Source organism: Mandrillus leucophaeus, unplaced genomic scaffold (assembly GCF_000951045.1).
Source record: "Mandrillus leucophaeus isolate KB7577 unplaced genomic scaffold, Mleu.le_1.0 Scaffold559, whole genome shotgun sequence".
Taxonomy (NCBI): Eukaryota; Metazoa; Chordata; class Mammalia; order Primates; family Cercopithecidae; genus Mandrillus; species Mandrillus leucophaeus.
In genome coordinates, this window is record NW_012106019.1 from 709375 (window position 1) to 725201 (window position 15827).

The 15827-nt window shown below is 39.3% G+C and overlaps 1 long non-coding RNA gene across 1 annotated transcript in view; it reads right to left on the reverse strand.

The window, feature by feature from the left end:
- LOC105552463 overlaps positions 1-15266 on the reverse strand; it is a 34134-nt gene extending 18868 nt beyond the window's left edge. Inside the window, exons 1-2 of the long non-coding RNA XR_001008014.1 lie at positions 14985-15266; positions 8783-8845 (exon numbers count right to left, since the gene is read on the reverse strand). This is a non-coding gene — a long non-coding RNA (uncharacterized LOC105552463). The remainder of the gene's footprint in view (positions 1-8782; positions 8846-14984) is intronic.
- Positions 15267-15827: the final 561 nt, after the last annotated feature.

Genomic DNA, 15827 nt, shown 5'->3' on the forward strand with positions numbered 1-15827 from the left:
AAAAAAAAAAAAAAAAAAAAAAATCAACTAAACACAAAAGAAAGTAGTAATACCGTAAATGAAAAACAAAAAAGTTGTAAGACATATAGAAAACAAGCAGCAAAATGGCATAAGTCCCTTCCTATTAATAATTCCTTAAAATATAAATGGATTAAATTCTCCAAAGACAGAGATTGGCAGAATGAATAAAAACATATGATCTAACTATATGCTATCTGCAGGATAGATAGATATCTCACTTTAGACCCAAGGACATTAACCGATTGAAAGTTAGAGGATAAAAAAAATATTCCATGCAAGCAATAACCAATAGAGCATGGTGGCAATAATAATACAGAAAAATAGACTTTAAATCAAAGGGTTTCATGAGTGTAGAGTTTCAGTTTTGTAAGATGAAAAGAGTTCTGGAGGTGAATGGTGGTAATTATTACACAACAGTAAGAATATAATTAATATAATTAAACTCCTAAAAATGATTAAGATGTGATGAATGTCATTTGTTTGAATGTCAATGTAGTTTGATAGGTATAGCATTGCATCTGTAAATAGCTTTGGGTAGTATGATCATTTTTATGATTTTAAGATTCTTCTTATTAATGAGCATGGAATGTTTTTCCATTTGATTGTGTCTTTTCTGACTTCTTTGAGCAGTGTTTTATAATTCTCATTGTAGAAATCTTTCACCTCCCTGGTTAGTTACATTCCTAGGTATTTTATTCTTTTTGTGGCAATTGTGAATGGGACTGTCTTCCTCATTTGGCTCTCAGCTTAGCTGCTGGAGTATACGAATGCTGGTGATTTTTGTACATTGATTTTGTACCCTAAAACTTTGCTGAAGTTGTTTATTAGCAGAAGGAGCTTTTGGGGTGAGACTGTGGCGTTTTCTAGATATAGTATTATGCCATCTGCAAACAGGGACAGTTTGACTTCCTCTCTTTCTATTTGGATATCTTTTCTTTCTTTCTCTTGTCTGACTGCTCTGGCCAGAACTTACTATGTTGAAGAGAAGTGGTGGGAAAGGGCATCCTTGTATTGTGCCAGTTTTCGAGGGGGATGCTTCCAGCTTTTGCCCATCCAGTACGATGTTGACTGTGGTTTGTCATAGATGGTTCTTATTATTTTTAGGTAGGTTCCTTTAATACCTAGTTTGTTGAGAATGAAGGAATGTTGAATTTTATTGAAAGCCTTTTCTGCATCTATTGAGATAATCATATGTGGCTTTTTTGTCTTTAATTCTGTTTATGTGATGAATCATATTTATTTATTTGTGTATGTTGACCCAACCTTGCATCCTGGCTATGAAGTCTACTTGATTGTGATGGATTCGCTTTTTGATGTGCTGCTGGATTCGATTTGCCAGTATTTCATTGAAGATTTTGCATCTATGTTCCTCAAGGATATTGGTCTGAAATTTTCTTTTTTCGTGGCATCTATGACAGATTTTGGTATCAGGATAATGCTGGCCTCATAGAATGAGTTGGGGAGGAGTCCATCCTCCTCAATTTTTTAGAATAGTTTCAGTAGGAATGATACCAGTCCTTCCTTGTATACGCGGTAGAATTCAGCTGTGAATCTATCTGGTCCTGGGCTATTTTTGGTTGGTAGCCTACTTATTACTGATTCAATTTTGGAGCTCATTATTGGTCTCTTCAGGGAATCAATTTCTTCCTGGTTCAGTCTTGGGATGATATATGTAGCCAGGAATTTATCCATCTCTTCTAGGTTTTCTAGTTTGTATGCATAGAGGTGTTTATAGTAGTTTCTGATGGTTACTTTTATTTCTGTGGGTCGGTGATAACATGCCCTTTATCGTGCCGTTTGTCATTTCTAATTATGTTTTTTGGATTGTCTCTCTTTTCTTCTTTATTTGTCTAGCTAGCAGCCTATCAATCTTATTAATTTTCTTACAAAACCAATTCCTGGATTCATTGATCTTTTGAATGGTTTTTTGTGTCTCAATTTCCTTCAGTTCAGCTCTGATTTGGGTTATTTCTTGTCTTCTGCTAGCATTGGGGTTGGTTTACTCTTACTTCTCTAATTCTTTCAGTTGTGATGTTAGGTTGTTGATTTGAACATGTTTGTAACTTTGAGATATGGACATTTAGTGCTATGAATTTCCCGCTTAACACTGCCTTAGCTGTGTCCCCAAGATTCTGGTGTCTTTGTTCTCATTAGTTTCAAAGAACTTCTTTATTTCTGCCTCAATTTTGTTATTTACCCAAAAGCCATTCAGGAGCATGTTGTTTAATTTCCATGAAATTGCATGGTTTTGAGCATGTTTTTAGTCTTGACTTCTATTTTTATCACAAAAGTGTGTTTGGAGTGATTTCAGTTCTTTTGCATTTGCTGAAGACTGTTTTATGTCCAATTATGTGTTTGATTTTAGAGTATGTGGCAATGAGAAGAATGTATATTCTGTTGTTTAGGGATGGAGAGTTCTGTAGAGATCTAGCAGATCCATTTGGTCCAATGTTGAGTTCAGATCCTGAATATTTTTGTTAACGTTCTGCCTCAATGATCTATCTAATATTGTCAGTAGAGTGTTGAAGTCTCCCACTATTATTGTGTGGGAGTCTAAGTCTCTTTGTCGGTCTCTAAGAACTTGCTTTATAAATCTGAGCACTCATGTGTTAGGTGCATATGTGTTTAGGATAGTAAGGTTTTCTTGTTGAATTGAACCCTTTACCATTATGTAATGCCCTTGTTTGTCTTTTTTGATCTTTGTTTAAAGTCTGTTTTGTCTGAAATTACGATTGCAAGCCCTGCTTTTTTCTGATTTCGATTTGCTTGGTAGATTTTTCTCCATCCCTTTATTTTGAACCCATGGGTGTCATTACATGTGGAATGGGTCTCTTGAAGACAACCCACCATTGGGTCTTGCTTTTTATCTAGCTTGTCACTATGCACATTTTAAGTGGGACATTTAATGCATTTACATTCAACATTAGTATTGGTATGTGTGATTTGATTCCATCATTGTATTGTTAGCTGGTTATTATGTCAATTTCTTTGTGTGGAAAAAAACTATTTTAAAATTTGCATGAAACCAAAAAAGAGTCTGAATAGCCAAGGAAATCCTAAGCCAAAAGAACAAAGCTGGAGACATCATGCTACCTGATTTCAAACTATACTACAAGTCTAAGTAACCAAAACAGCATGTAACCAAAACTGACACAAAAACAGACACGTAGACTGATGGAACAGAATACACAGCCTAGGAATAAGACCACACACCTATGATCATTTGATCTTCAACAAATCCAACAAAAGCAAGCAATGGGGAAAAGACTACCTATTTAATAAATGGTGTTGGGATAACTGGCTAGCCATATGCAGAAGATTGAAACTGGAGCCTTTCCTTATACCATATACAAAAATCAACTCAGGATGAATTAAAAATTTAAATGTAAAACACAAAACTATAAAAACCTCGGAAGACAACCTAGGTAATACCATTCTGGACATAGGAACGGGCAAAGATTTCATGACAAAGATACCAAAAGCCATTACAACAGAAGCAGAAATTGACAAATGGGATCTTTAAACTTATGAGCTTCTGCACAGCAAAAGAAACTATAAACTATCAACAGAGTAAACAGACAACCTACAGAGTGGGAGAAAATATTTGCAAACTATGCATCTGACAAAGGTCTAATATCCAGCATCTACAAGAAACAAACAAATTTACAAGAAAAAATTCAATCCCATTAAAAAGTGGGCAAAGGACATGAACAGAGAACTCAAAAGAAGGCATACATGTCACCAACAATCCTATGAGAAAAAGCTCTATGTCACTGATTGTTAGAGAAATGCAAACCAAAACCACAATGAGATACCACCTTACACCAGTCAGAATGACTATTATTAAATGTCAAAAAAATAACAGATGCTGACGAGATTGTGGAGAAAAGGGAACACTTTATACACAGTTAGTGGGAGTGTAAATTAGTTCAGCCATTGTGGAAAGCAGTGTGGTGATTCCTTAAAAAGCCAAAAACAGAATTACCATTCAACCCAGCAATCTCATCACTGGGTTTATACCCAGAGGAATATAAATTATTCTACCATAAAGACACACACACGCAAATGTTTATTGCAGCACTATTGACAATAGCAAAGACATAGAATCAACCTAAATGCACATCAGTGACAGATGGATAAAGAAAATGTGGTATATACACACCATGGAATACTATGCAGCAACAGAAAAGAATGAGATCATGTCTTTTACGGGAACATGGACGGATCTGGAGGCCATTATCGTTGGCAAACTAACAGGGGAACAAAAAACCAAATACCACATGTCCTCACTTATAAGTGGGAGCTAAATGAGGAGCACTCACCAACACAAAGAGGGAAACAATAGACACTGGGGCCTACTTAAGGGTGGATGATGGGAGGAGGAAGAGGAACACAAAAAATAACTATTGGGTACTAGGCCTCGTACATGGGTGATGAAATAATCTGTACAATAAATCCCCGTGACCTGAGTTGGCCTATGTAACAAACTTGTAAATGTACCCCTGAACCTAAAACAAACAAGCAAAAAGGTTAAGATGGCAAATTTTATGTTATATGTATTTTGTCACAATAAAAATTTGAACAAAAATATAAGTTTATAGTTATACAATCCACTCATTCATAAAAGAACTCAGCTTTTTTGGAGGTGATGATTATGTTCACAGAGACAGGAAGATAATTTCCATTGCAATTTATTAAGACAAGGTAGAAAAAGATCCAATGACAATGCCTGGTCGCTAAATCCAATGGACTCATTTCAGTCCTTATCTTGACTGACTTCTCAGCCACATTTAACATTACTCATTATTTCTTCTTTCCAGATGAACAAAATATCAAACTTAGAAAAATAAGACTTCTAAATATAAATTCCACAGTGTCCTGTCAACCATATTGGAACTTGCAGCAAAAATAAAATTCAGTAATTTGGATCCCATTTTTATTTAAAAATGTGATGTTTTGTTCATCGTGGATTTTTTGCATTAACTTTGATTTTTTTTAAATATTGCATTAAAATATTACTTATCTCAATTCCTGAGTTTTTTGTCACCTTTTTAAATTTTGTGCCCGAGGCAAGCCCCAGTCCTGAAAAACTCTCTCCTTTCACTTCTGTGATTCCCCAGTTTCCCAGCTCTCCCTGTCTCTTTCCGAACTGTCCTTCTCATCATCTTTGCAGTGCTTCTCTGCCTGTCAACTAAACGTCAGTGTTTTCCAGAGTTCTGTTTTGGTTCTTCTCTGCTTTCTCTATAGGTACCATCTGGGTTATCCTAGCTACTACTGTATTCTATTGATTCCCAAATTGCTTCCTCCTCACTTTACCCTCAAACCACACCATGCAGAGAATTTAACCCTAAACTAACCTTATTTTCTACCTTTGTGAGTCAGTCAATCCTTGTTCCTATGATGCCTTTCCAAAGACATACTTCCCACTTCCCAGTGAAGTACTTCCTCCTGCCAAAATTTAAACTCTGTCCCACCAAAACCCTCTCCTGGCCTTCCTCATGCCTGCCTATATCCTAGAGTGTAGGAAGGGAGAAAAGGAGACAAAAACTCTCCAGGCCCTCCATTTTATCCTTCTCTCCACTTTACCCTCCAATTGCTCAAATATATAAAAATCTCTCTTACTTTAACAACTTCATACATGCCATCTTCTCTATCTGGAATCTTTATAAGCAAACTTCTATTCATCCTTCAGGTCTCAGACTACATATCCCTTCCAGAGAGACTTTCTCTGACCTGCAGATTATCTTAGGTTTCCCTCCTATGTACACCTACGGAACTCTGCAATTTCTCTTTTATAGCCCTCATTATGCATTATTACAACTAGTTTCATTTTCATTTTCCATACTAGACCATAAGCTCTATAACAGTAGGAGCCATGCCCTTCTTGTTCACTATTATATATCTAGTACCTAGACCTTATCAGTCACTGAAGAAGTATTAATAATTATATGAGGGAAGTCAGCAAAAATCAAATACCATCTAAACAGAACTTATGCAGTCAATGAGCAGATGAGCAAATGAGCAAAACGCAGCAGATGCAAAGATCACAAAACCCAGCTATTGTCAGGAAGCAGCTAATTAGAAAGTCCTACACTTTCTTAATCCTGGAGCAAAGTCTTTTGCTAAATAACCAGAACTCCCCACCCTGGTGCTGTCCACGTAACAGGGAGAGCACAGTCCATTTGTTGTCTTGGCTGTCCTGGGGCCTCTGAACATCTTGGCAGACCCTGCAGGGCCATCTGTCCTTTCATCCCTCCTGAAACTCATCTCTGCTCTTACGTGACCAAATGTTCTCCCCATTGATCTTTTCCAGGATATAGAGTTTTACTTACAGTTTTCTGGCTACTGCCTTTTACCAAAGAGTGGTAGAGAATGGCTTCACACAGAAGTAGGGAAAGAGATCCAAGTTTTCCAAATCCCAAATGCTTACCATGAGAAGTTAAGAACCCTTTTTCAACATAGTGTTCTCTGAAAAGATTATGCTGATTAAACAGGATGCTCCTGTTGTATAGTGTTTAAAACTAACACATATGGTTTTACTTATCATCAGTTTTACTGATCAACAATTTGAAAGAAGTCTAATTCCATAAGTTAAAAAAATACACCTAATTCATGAATGCCTAACTTTTAGCCTGTCCATTGAAACTGATGGGTATATATTTAACAAAAATCAACAGACGCCCCCTGGAAAATGTAGAGCTTGGCTCTGAAGCTTCATTGAAGACTGCAGGAGAAGAGAGAGACCTTTCTTGTCCTGGAAAAATGAGGACTCGTGAACCACACACACACTTTAACACAAAACGTCCAGCTTCTGGTAATCCCCCAAAACTGTGAAATGGTATATTTTTTAAAAAACAAGAAGTAGAGAACTTTATCAATCATACTGTGTGTGGCTAATATTTCCTGTTAACGTATTGGGATTCATCAGAGAAAATCCTAGAGCTTCCCCTAACTACAGATCCTTGCATCTACCAGCTGAGACTCACAAAGCTAATAAACCTCACCAGCAAATTAGCATTATCTATAAAAGTACTGCAGCCTTAAATATTACAACATGGTAGAGCTGAATGTAAATCACCTTGGAAGTATTTTTCCTGTATCGCAATAAGCAGAAGGCCTATTTATAATGTGACGCCAAAAATAGACACACACTGCTTAATATTTGGAGAAGGATCTGTACATGCCACTCCACTCTGCAGAAGCTCTTACAAGTACTTTTCCAATGCATTTTCCCTGGAATCTCTCTCTCTCTGAGCATCAATATGTGAGCCATGGGTGCTTTGAACCAGGCAGGACAAGACACCCTGACAATACAAAACTTGATAGTCAAAGGATAAAACTCCCCTGAAGATGGCCACTACATTTTATGGCTGTATGCCACTCATGGCTTACAATGCCATATCCTCATATTTTCTTCTAATCAGAAATTCATAAGGGAAATCTGTGTACCAAAAGGTATAATAAGGGACATATTTTAGATTTTTTTCCCCACAGAGGACAGGGTTACCAGCCCCTAGCACTTTTTTTTAACAGTCTGGCTAATGATCTGGTGCCAACGCCAACTGCTGGTTAAATAATCTAATGAGCCAGGGTGAGGCTTTTTGTTCTACTGCTTTTGTGACTTCATTTTTTGAACATTTAAAATTGCCAACAATCCCAAATGGTGTCTCATTACTTCTCTCCAATGTGTTTCTATTTGAAGATAAAAACTATTTTATTTGGAGCAAATTATAATAGGTTGCAAAATGACCCACCATTGTAAGACCAACAAATAGGTAGGTCCCTATAATGGTTTGTGAAGAAAAATTTTAATATCAAGTCACAAAGGGGGAAAACGCATCTCCACACTCATTTTTCACCTATTTTACCAACAACAACAATAGCAATGATTTATTGAGTACGCAACAATATCACAAGAAGAACTCTGGGAGTTTAAACTGCTAAAGCTAAACTTAGACAGAACAAGGTGAGGATATTCACTTACAGAACAAAGAGGTTTTACTATCCCTAACCATTTATGATTTAAATCTTTTTTATTTTTATTTTCTATTTTAAGTAAAGACAGAAAGGAGGTCAAAATAGGCCAGAGCAGTGGCTTACACCTGTAATCCCAGCACTTTGAGAAGCCGAGACAGGTGGCTCAGGAGTTCGAGACCAGACTGGCCAACATGGTGAAACCCTGTCTCTACCAAAAATACAAAAATTAGCTGGGCTTGGTGGTGCATGCCTGTAGTCCCAGCTACTCGGGAGGCTGAGGCAGGAGAATCACTTGAACCCGGGAGGTGGAGGTGGCAGTGAGCCAAGATGACACCACTGCAGTCCAACCTGGGCAACAGAGCAAGACTCTGTCTCAAAAAAGAAGAAAAAAAGAAAAGAAAAAACAAAAGAGGTCAAAATACAAGACTGGATTTTGCCATATATGACTTTATTTTATTTTATTTTATTTTATTTTTATTTTTGAGACAGAGTCTTGCTCTGTCACTCAGGCTGGAATGCAGTGGCACCATCTAGGTTCACTGTAACCTCTGCCTCCTGGGTTCAAGCAATTCTCCTGCCTCAACCTCCCGAGTACCTGGGACTACAGGCGCACGCCACCACGCCTGGCTAATTTTTGTATTTTTAGTAGAGATGAGATTTCGCCATGTTGGCCAGGATGGTCGCGATCTCTTGACATCATGATCTGCCAGCCTCAGCCTCCCAAAGTGCTGGAATTACAGGCATGAGGCACTGCATCCGGCCCATATATGACTTTCTTACTTACAATAGGTCAAGCATCGGTGCTCAGGTTTATCACCAGAGGAAATTATAACACAATTGTGGGTATCTGTAAAAAGAAAAATAATAATTATTTGATGTATCTCAAGTAATATAAAAACTCTTAGTGAGAGTATTATACCTCAAATTACCTAAACCCATGTAAGAATCTCTTCTTCTTGCCCTCCTTTCAGGTTCTATTCTCAGCATTCTGTTTTTGCACTGTTATTTCTGATGTAACATGATGTGTAAATTCCCAGTAACCTCCAAAATACTTAAAATCAAATATTTCTTCCTAGAAAATGTGTAGGAAACTGTCTCAACAAATATCTCCTTATGAACTTCTATAAATTGATCTACTAATTCTTACTAGGGTTTGAAATATGTAAATATCAATATTCATTTTTAAAATATCAGTCAACATGAAAAAGTTTCTATAAGAAAATGTAGGAAAAATAGAATCCCAGTGAAGTACAGAAAGAGAAATCTATTGAAATCCATCAACCATAAGAATTTTAATTCTCTAAGTTAAGAAAAGCTACTTAAAATGAGCTTTAGAATAGAAATTGCAGTCCCGTGATCCTTACTGAACAGTTTGCCAGTTCCTGTTTACATGTTTACATTATCTTGCATCCCTCAATAAATGTCATCTTTATATCGCCTTATTGAGTTACATACTTACTGAGTAGGAACTATGAGTAGTAATTCTATGTGTTACTAGTCTGTTAACACATAGTCTGGTACTTGATACCACAAAGGATAAAACTCCCTTGAAAATGGCCGCTACATTTTATTACTGCGTGCCACTCTTGGCTTACACAAAATGTTACTACTCAGTAAGGCAATATAGTTCCAACACAGTTCTCAAAGATTTAATATGCAGAAAAAAATGCAGTAAAAAAGAACAAACTCAGTTTTTTTAAAAAATGTTGTTATTACAGATACTGTCATATTTAGGAGAGAGACATCTTTGCAGAATACATGCAGTTTTGCAAAATGAGTACAAAACTAATATTAGGAGCCAGGTCCTAATAGGGACATGTAGTATTTCCCAAAGATGGTATCTCTTTATTTTCGTCCCGGTGAAAGACGTTAATTTTTCAGAACGTCCATAGAAACGCCAACTGTGAGTAGACTATGACCCATTGCTGGCTACCAGAGAATTTGGGTCTTAACCAACACCGCCTCCTCAGTTCATCCACGGGATTCGTTTAAAAATATTTCCTGGCCAGGCCGGGCGCGGTGGCTCACGCGTGTAATCCCAGCACTTTGGGAGGCCGAGGCGAGCAGATCATGAGGTCAGCTTGAGACCATCCTGGCTAACACAGTGAAATCCTGTATCTACTAAAAATACAAAAAAATTAGCAGAGCGTGGTGACGGGCGCCTGTAGTCCCAGCTACTTGGGAGGTTGAGGCAAGAGAATGACGTAACCTGGGAGGTGGAGCTTGCAGTGAGCCCAGATTGCGCCACTGCACTCCAGCCTGGGCAACACAGCCAGACTCCGGCTCAGGAAAAAAAAAAAAAAAATTCCTGACCAGGCAGGGTGGCTCACACCTGTAATCCCAATGCTTTGGAAGGCCAAGGTGGGTGGATCACCTGAGGCCAGGAGTTTGAGACCAGCCTGGCCAACATGGTGAAACCCCATCCCTACTGAAAACACAAAAATTAGCTGAGTAGGGTGGGGCACACCTGTAATCTCAGCTACTTGGGAGGCGTAGGCAGGAGAATCGCTTGAACCCAGGAGGCGGAGGTTACAGGGAGCCAAGATGGAGATCGTACCTCTGCACTCCAGACTGGGCGACAGAGCAAGACTATTTCAAAAAAAAAAAGAAAGAAAAACAAACAAAAATGTCCTCAACATGAACGCCTTCTGTGTGAATTCTCCTTGTGCTCAGTACCCCTATTTGGCCCGACTTCCTTCTGCGTCCCTGGCTACAATCATCACAGTTTTGCGTTAGTAGAGCCGTTTGAAACAGCCTTTCTCTGAACAACCCTGACTAATTGTTTCAGAATAATTTCGGAAGAAAAAGGCACTCTGAAGAGGTTCCCATTCTACCTTTAGCATTTTTCCCAGCAAAGAACAACCTTTGTTTCTTTCAATAGCGTCTGTGTGTTTTGGCTGCATAATGCCTACAAAGAGCAGTAATACAAACCAGTTTTTCTAAGAATGAAGATGGAGTCACTAAAATCTTGCAGGTCACAAAGTCTCCCCCTTCCCAAACTGATAGCCTCTCACTACCTTTATCTGAATATATACATTTTTATTTCTTAATAAAAACTGTCATTTGGGGTGGGTTTAAATAGGGGGTTGAATAGGTTCGTGGAGGTTGCAGATAAGTTGAAACATACATATGCAAAGACCATTTAAGACTGTGTTTAATGTAGTGAAATAACTCAAGTTATTTTTACAGACTATATTTCAAGGCAATCTTTACATCCCATTATTAATAATGCTCTTAGATGTTAAGATATTGAACAATTCCCTTGAATTAATATCGAATCCTCGACACATCAAAAAGTCCATCTTGCCTTTGAAGCAGGAGTGAGATGGTCTTCCATATAAGCTCATGGTTATAAGAGCTTTGTAGCTAGTCCCTCCTCATCCCTTTTTGAACAGACATAAGTGCACACACACACACACACACACACAGAGAGAGAGAGAGAGAGAGAGAGAGAGAGAGAGACAGTTCCAGCGAAGAGGCAGAAGTAGATCTTACATAGATCCCCCTACCAAAATAGAAGTGTCTGCATTCAACTAAACGAATAACCACAACAAAGAAGAGCAGAATGCTTACCATATGCCAGGCAATGCATTACAAGCTCTGTAGGAATTATTTCATTTAACCCTCAAAACAACTCCATAAACTATCCATTAGGACCTTGAGATGGGAGGTGGGGATTAAAAGGTTTAGAGGAAAATTCAAGCAATTAGAACGGAGTGAAGCTGGAATTCAAGCGTGGGTTGTCTTACCCCAGATCCCCACACTCTCGCTGTGCCAGGCACAGCATCTCCACCAACCTCATTTCAACCCTTAGAGCATCTTCAGGTCACCATTTCAGGACTCATAACTTTGGAGTCTGTTCTTGTCCTTTAGCTGCCCTGTCTGTCACTTCAGGTATCAGTTTACTTCATTCAACATTGGAGACAAATAAGGTAAGACAGCTTCTGTCAGAATCAGGAGGGAGTAATGAAATTTTTCAGAGGTAATAAGGCAAGAGTTGGAAGAGTGGGAAAAAAGGGAATTTAAAGTAGCTATTTGCCCCATCAATTGAGAAATGAGTATAGTGTCAAATATAATCTCTACAGTAGTTTAAATGAATGAATTACATCTAATGTATGAACAAGGAAAAAATCTAAAAAACTTAAGTTTGAATGAAAAAAAAGTTGGAAAATGTGATGCACTGAATGATATCATACACTTAAATTTTAAACCCATAAAATAATATTATATAATTATTTGGGCATACGCACTTATATAAAATGTATCAAAACATGTATGGGGGCTGAGCATGGTGGCTTACGCCTATAATCCCAGCACTTTGGGAGGCCGAGGCAGGTGGATCACCTGAGGTCAGGAGTTCAGGACCAGTCTAGCCAACATGGTGAAGCCCTATCTCTACTAAAATACAAAAATTATCTGGGCATGGTGGCGTGTGCCTGTAATCCCAGCTACTCGGGAGGCTGAGGCACAAGAATTGCTTAGGCTTGGGAGGCGGAGGTTACAGTGAGCCAAGATCCCGCCACTGCACTCCAGTCTGGGCAACAGAGCTAGACTCTGTCTCCAAAAAAAAAAAAATTATGGGAAGGAAAAAACCTATTTCAGGAATGAATGATTATTTCTGGGGGACTTAGGGAGTTATGGGCTAGGGAGAAGTAAATAGATGACTCGGGGAGTCACATACACACAGTGTCACTGTATCTGTAAGATATTGAATTCAAAAAATCTGAAGCAAAATGGGAAAATGTTAACATTTACAAAATGTAAGTGGTGGCTACATGGTATTGTTATATTAATCTCTATTGTTTCCCCAATGTTTGAATTAGTTTCTCTCAACATAATTCTCTGATTGTTTTATGTAGATAAATAGATACTCCTCCTGAGGAAAAAGAAGACTATAGGAAAGACACTGACGGAAGAGTTCCCTGTGCCAACCACTGATAAACACCAAGAACATGCAGCAATTTGGTGGCTGTTCTAGCAGGCAGGCAAGGGAGGAGGAAGATGTCAAAGTAATGGTTGAGAGTAGGAAGACAAAGGAAGACGGTGAGAGGATAGAATGTTCTATAGTGGTGGGGGGAGAGTTACTTGCAAATAACGTGTTTGAAACTTGAACTATAACTGGCTGCAAACGCAGAGCACTTCGGTTAGGTTGGAGCTGAGACTCAGATACATCCAAGTTAAGGAGAATAAGAGAACCCATCCCCTTCATCCCTATAGTACAGAATCTATTGGAATAAACTGAATTGCTAGATACTACAGATGCTCCTGGGAAAATAATTAAATCCTGACCCAAATTAGGTTTAACATGTATACAGTTGGAGGAAGCAAAATAAGTAAGATATAAAGAGAGACAACAGAAAATTTACCAAAGAGGGCAAGGTATTTGGATAGTACATTTAGCAAAAGAACCTAAGGGTTGAAAGGCAGTGAATTTAGCAGCTAAAGCACAGACATTGGGGACCCAGGCATTCCAGCCATATGTTTGGGCCCTGTGTGTATGAATTAACAGCTGTCTTACAACTAGAAACTTTGGGGCACAAGCCTTCCCACCACTCCAAAAAGCAAAGAAAGAAACATTCTATTTTTATTTTCAGAAACAGAATTGACCAGGATATTGGCAGGAATCCCAAATGACAAGGTGCCGGTGGTAGCAAAGTCCTAGATTCCTGGGTTCAAAGACAGATGCAACATCAGAATTCCAACTAGATTAGTTCCAAGTGGTAGCTCTGGCTGCAGCAAGACCAGTGCAGTTCAATTCAGAATAAAGCACTCTGGGATCTAACTCTTCGCGCTTTAGGGCTAACCAACCCTGTTCTAGAACCCTTTGTCATCACTGTAACATAGAGCAAGGAAGCATCCTTTTTCTCACTTCGCAAAAGCATCACTGGCTGAGGTGCCTGAGGTGAGAGCTACTCCAAAGCAACCAAGGCGGGGGTGTGGAGTGCCAGCACCAGCGCAGCAGCAGTGAGGCCAGAGTGACAGCATCACAGCTTTCACTGGGATCTGCAGCTGGACTGCATTCGCAACAGCACAGTTCCAGTTTTGGCATCTGTGGCAACCCTGTTTAGGAATCTTAGTGGTGAGCTCTAGCCCAGGCTCTGCATGAATAAATGAAAAAATAATTTGTGGGGGAAGTTCCACAAATATATAGAGGAGAGGAACTCCCACAAAGAATCATAATGGGTAGCTAGGATGCAGAGCCATTCAGATGTGAATGCTTTTGTACTCTCAGGGTGGGAAAGGCAGAGATGTTCAAGTCACAGTAACTTGCTGCTGTGAAAGATGCATGTTTACGAAACACTTTGTGCTTCAGAGGAAAAATATATAATCAAATAAAACACAAGTTTGAATTAGATTTTTCTTCCTGATGTTTTTGCCTCCCTCTAAGATACAGAATCCAAGAGGAGTTTTAGTAAAGGAAGGAAGCAGAGGGATAGGTGGAGGAAGAAACTGCAACTGATTAAATATTTCTGCTTATGAATATTTTGTGATGAGAATATCTTCATTTACCAACAGTGATGAACACGAATACCTGAGCCTGTTTTAAATGGAACTCTGTGTAATAGCTAGAATTTTAGTCTGCAGAATGAAAGTATAAGAGATGAGGTTACAGCATACCTAAAGCAGGGACTAGTAGGCTTACAAATCCAGGTGACTTGAGGAGGCGCTGGGCAGTCACAGTCACCAGAGTCGGCCTCAAGTCTATAAAAGTGCTCACAACTCACCCCAGAACACTTACGAGCCCATTAGCACAAGCAATCCTCAGTTTACAAAGTATTTGAATATATGAAGAAAGACAAAAATAATCAAAGTGAGAAAGGTACGGATGGAGAAAACACCTGAGACCATTCTGATGTGATGCTGAGAATTGTCCAGCAACATTTACGGCCACTTGGAAGGGAAAACACTCATCCTTTTATATGTGTCCTATGTTAAGAAGAATTTCAGCCAATTGGTTTGTTGAAAGTGGAGGCACTCTTACTTACCCAGCACTTTGCCCATATCAGGAATCATGCTGTCTGCCCTGAGAGATCTGCGTCTGGCTTAAAGGGTCCCATCAGTGGACGTCAGAGGAACAGCAAAGAGAGAGTGCACGCTGACCCCAGTAGGCCCAGCCCTGCCTCCAGGAGAGGGTATATGGGACACTCGTGGGTAGTCTACCTTCTGGAGTCTCGCACATGTACAAACACATAGCGTCACAGTGACAGATCACATGGGGACCAGGAGAGATGCTCACATGCTGCACTCCTGCTGTCAAGGTAACAACTGCCTTTGATTCCTGGCAACGGGATCCTTTCAGACCTGCTGTCAGAGAAACTAAAGGATTAGCCAGACTTCTTCCACTGGAGAGGTCTCCACCCTCCAGAGGGCTGATCAACATATTAATCCCTCCAGAGAGGGGTGTTGCTGGCAGCACACAGGCAGGAGAACTGCTTGCCAGCATTTCTTTGTTGTGGGAGACACAGCCCCAACAGTCCTTACACTTCACACCTTCTTACTGCTTTCAGCAGACACTTAAACCGTACTCACAGGGGAGTCTGTCTCCAGACAGTGACATATGATGACTTGCTGGCAACCTGGCCTCTATGAGCAAATCATAGCACTTTCTTTACATTTTTTTTTTTTTTTTTTAATTTTGAGACAGGGTTTCATTCTATCACCTGGGCTAGAATGCAGTGGCACAGCCACCGCTCACTGCAGCCTTGGCCTCCCAGGCTCAAGTGATCCTCCCACCACAGCCTCCCAAGTAACTGGGACTACAGGCACGTGCCACCACGCTCAGCTAATTTTTTGTGTTTATAGAGAGATAGGGTCTTGCTATGTTGCCC